Source organism: Meleagris gallopavo, chromosome 7, assembly GCF_000146605.3.
Source record: "Meleagris gallopavo isolate NT-WF06-2002-E0010 breed Aviagen turkey brand Nicholas breeding stock chromosome 7, Turkey_5.1, whole genome shotgun sequence".
NCBI lineage: Eukaryota > Metazoa > Chordata > Aves > Galliformes > Phasianidae > Meleagris > Meleagris gallopavo.
In genome coordinates, this window is record NC_015017.2 from 28,765,196 (window position 1) to 28,769,847 (window position 4,652).

Here is a 4,652-nt window from a genome sequence, read left to right on the forward strand (position 1 = left end):
TTTTTTTTTAATAAAAAAAATCCCACAGCATTGTCTGTTTGCTGGCCCAGCACAAGGGTCCTACAAATTTCTCCCAAGTTTCCACAGAAATGCATTGATTAGAGCATAATTTCGGTTAATATTGCCCTCTTTCAGCGTGCTATGCTTGCTTACACTAACTGTGCACCTTCCCCTCGCAGCCGTTTTCATCTTTTGTTCGGCTCAGTAGGTTTCCTAACTGGTGGATTTTATTGAGTTAAATCAAGCTGTCACTTCATCTGCCTGAAGGATGACTCAAATACAACACATAATAATAAAAGAAAAGTAGGATAAAATAATCTTGTCAAGCCAGAAAAACTGATTGCTTGAAGTTGTAGCCTTCAATCAATACACTAATTCCACAATTTATACCTCTTTCAATTGGAGAGGAAAGAAACCCTGATATGGTATTTCTTGGCTCACTGACCAACTTTGACCTTCTATCTATGTGAATGTGGGATTAGCAAGTGCTTCTGCTTAGTGAAATCACCTATGAAAATAGGAAAGCAAATAGGTGACATTTGAGGTTCAAACTAACTTTATTAATTTCAGCAATGCAAGGGTTGCTTATTGCTCAAGCAGTGTAGTTTTCACCGCCAGAGCCCGCGGTGCAGCTCATGGTTTGCAGATGCTGTTATTATGGAGAGCGTAAGGCAAAGGCTGGGATGGGGCACCCCAAAGCATCTCACCTCCCAGAAGAACAGAGCCACCACCACTTGTGCATCACTTCACACTTTTGTAAGTTAAAAAGCACGCAACCCAACCCAGCTTTGCTACCCGCAGTCTGCAGATGAGAACCAAGTGGATGAGGGCAGCTTATTCCAGCAGCTGCAGAAAGCAATTTCTTAAGGTATAATGGACCATTTTGACATTTTGTTAATTTTTTTTTTAAGGGTCCATCATTGCAAAAGCCTCTTTTATTTGTAAATTGTAATTAATCTGCATAGCTTTATAAAAGAACAATAAAACAGTTCATTTAAAAATTCTGGATGCTCTTCGGCTGTCAGATTTCTGCTTTGCTTTCATAATTCCTCCCCTGCAGGCACAAACCAGGAAATAAAAATTCTTTGTTTAGCAAGCCCTTTATATTTCACCCTGCCACCTGCTTAACTCAAGTTGTGGCATGCTATCAAACAGGCCCTGGAATGTGGGTTGTCCTTCTGCCCCGTGCCGTAAAAAGAAGAAAAGCCTGTGTAGACTGCTGCATTAGCTGTGTGGTTGGAAGTGCCAGTCCATACTGCTGAAAATAATAATTAAGATAGAGCAACAGCTCATGGCTTATCTTTGACTGGGAATGATTAGCTTTTAAGGAGTTTCCCTGTTATCCCTCTTTCCCGGGACAATCCTTATGCTTATGTTTCATGGTATGTTCAGACCTGAGAAATAAAAGTGGAAGCCAGAAACGCATCTCAGTTGAGTGCTGACAGGAACACTGCAGACTTTACAAGGGGCTGCCAGGCAGCAGTTGGGGACAGCAGCAGGGGTGGGTGCTGGCGCTGGAAGACTTGCTCACTATTTATTGATGCATGTAATGATCTCACATTGCACCAGGATAGGGTCAGGTTGGGTATGAGGAACCATTCATTCTCCAGAGTGCAGTCAGGCAGTGGCACGGCTGCCCAGGGAGTGGGGATCACCATCCCTGGGGGTGTCCCAGAGCTGTGGATGTGGCACTGAGGGATGTGGGCAGTGGGCATGGGGGTTTTTGGGGATAGGGAATCCTAGAGGACTTTCCCAACCTCAGTGATTCCACAATTCACTGCACGCAATAACTCCCTCAAGATCTTACCTCCTGTATGAGCAGAGAACCACATCCCAGTGGCTCACTCAGAGATCGAATGAGCTTAGTTAGAAGCTAAACTTTGCAGCAGCTCTGCTCAAGGCAGGTCATCAGCAGTGCTGCAGTTCATAATCACAGAATGGCTTGGGTTAGAAGGACCTAAGGATCATCCAGTTCCAACCCCTTGTCGCAGGCAGGGCTGCCACCCAACAGATCAGGCTGCCCAGCGCCCAATTCAACCTGGGTTTGAATGCCTCCCAGGATGATGCACGCGACTTCTCACCCTCATGATCTCCCATGCCATGCACATAGCTGGGAACTCAGTCCCCACTGCATTTCTTACACTCTCAACCACCAGAACCTGACCTGAGACACTTCTGGGCTCACAACCGAAGTGCTGGTGAATTAGTGGAATTTTTCTTGTGAGAGGCCAAGAGGTACAGGTTTGTCAGACAGGTCTTCCAGGAACATCTGTGTCCTTAGAACAGGGCCAAACCGGGGACTCTCCAAGCAGTGGAAAGCTGCAGAAAGGCCTGCAAAGGAGCCGACCCATGGGGCCACATGAGGAACAACTGGAAGCATCAGGAACAGCTGGAAACTCAGCCCACTGGGTGACAACAACTGGCAGTGAACACAGTCACCTTAGCACACCAATATGCTGATGGTTCTCTGATTTATGCTGCCTCTGGCCACAAACGCAAGGAGCTCAATTAAGCCTTCTACCTTCCTTTTAGCAAGAAACACTTTGATGAAACTTTGCTTTATACTCAGAGTTTACTCGGAGAACAACAAGCTGCCTGAGACGTTTCCACTTTTTTCCAGGTAGTGGATGGTATTTCCCCAGGCAGCAGCCCCAGCAACACAAAATATCCCCATGAAACATTAAATTCCCCCAGTGCAACTTCATTTCCTAACAGCATCACCCCATCCCAGGTACAAGGCAGCATCAGGCCCCTCTACTGCTCCACAAACACTGCAGTCAGGCAGAAAGCAAACATGGTGCTGCTGTTCTGCCTTTCTCACCACCTCTGGCAAATTACAGCATTTCTTTTAATGGGGTAACAACGTTAATGAGGCACTGTTAATAAAGAGAAATAAAGCACACAGCTATTAGGCAGTCACCTTACACTCCGAATATCCTGACTCAGAGATGCTGAAGTACTTAAATCTGGCACTGCTTTCATGCTGTTTCTTATGTGCATTTTTCACAGCAAAGTGGAGAAAGTGCAAGAGGAAAATAAACACATAGAAAGAGGAAAAGGTTACTCTTGGTACCCCCAAAATTCCTTTTACTGACTACATGCAATGCCTAGAAAACAAATTCAGATGTAAGTATTGTGTGGATAAGATGTTATTCTTTTTCACATTGGGAATTTGGATCTGCTCCACCATAAGTGCCTGCAGGTAGAAGGGGCTACACCAAAACACTGCTTTTTTCCTCCTGGATTTTAAGGAGAGGGAAATGTAAGAAGACATTTGCAGATAAGGAGGCACAGTCCCTGAGCCCACTGATCACATTGTCCTTGGATTTCTGCAGCGATGAGGGACAAAGACATCTCACACTGATCCTTTGGAGCTCATGGAGATGAAGGTTAAGAGGCATTTGTAGCTGTTAGTTTGTTTGTGGCCAGGGAAGACGATGCTTAATGCCCTCAGTTCATTTCATCCAGGCCAGGGATGTCACTGTGACTAACCTATTGACATTCAGTCCAACGCTCAAGAGCAAAGATTACAGGCAGGGTCAGCCACTGCCAGCCCAGTTTCACCCAAAGTTTTGTTGCTGACACCATTGCTCAGCTGATTGCTCCTTAACACTTTCTTATAAATATTTAGCTCTATTTTCTGTCATTCATTAACTTTCTGCCAAACGAGCAAACGCTCATTTTAAAATTACCAAGTATTTGAAAAAGTAGGAAAAGGCTTATCCAAAATGAAAAGGATTATTCACAGAATAAGAAAGTAAGGGTGGGATCTGAGGCTGAACAAACAACTCCTACGGCATATACACCAAGCTAAGGTATTCGGCAACCTCAGCTGCAATGGACACGCAGCATTTGTGGTGGTCCAGACAGAAGAAATAGCTGAATATTCCAGCAGCAAGGAGCCACCAGCTTGTGATTTGAATTCTCAGCTTCTGCTGACCAGAAAAAAAGAAAGCAAACATTGTCAGTTTAACTATTTAAACCACAGAGGTAACAGTTCATAGCTGAATCATAGCTCTGCTGCGGTACAGCCCGTTGCCCTAACCACTCCTGAGACACGCTGTGGGTTCCAGCTTCCCATCAACTTCCTTCTTTGCTATGCAGCTAATGAAAACCTCAGGCAGCTCCGCAGAAACAAAAACGCAGTAAGCAACAGTAACCACACAAACCAGAAATGAGATGATGAGTAAGCACAAAAGCCGAAGCACCAAAATAACGTGGTCTGCGAACCCGTATTCATAGGATCATCAAGGTTGGAGAAGACTCCCAGTGTCGTCCAGTCCAACCACCCGCCTCCCTCCAACGGCTTCCCCACTAACCCGTGTCCCTCAATACAACATCCGATTGTTTCCTGAGCACTTCCAGGCTGGTGACTCCACCACCTCCCTGGGCAGCCCATTCCAGTGCCTGACTGCTCCTTCAGAGAAGAAACTGTTCCTAACTTCCAACATAAACTCAAATAATTTCTTAAGTAAACAGCACACAAAGTCTTAATCCAGGCTCTAAGCTAACTACCACAGCACCGACTACAGCGTTTCCTCCTTTGGTGCTTCTAATTTAAAGGGAGAGAGTGTGACAGAGACAGAGAATATATACAGCAGGGCAAATATTTGTTGTATAAGATAAACACACAATTATCTAAAATGTAATCT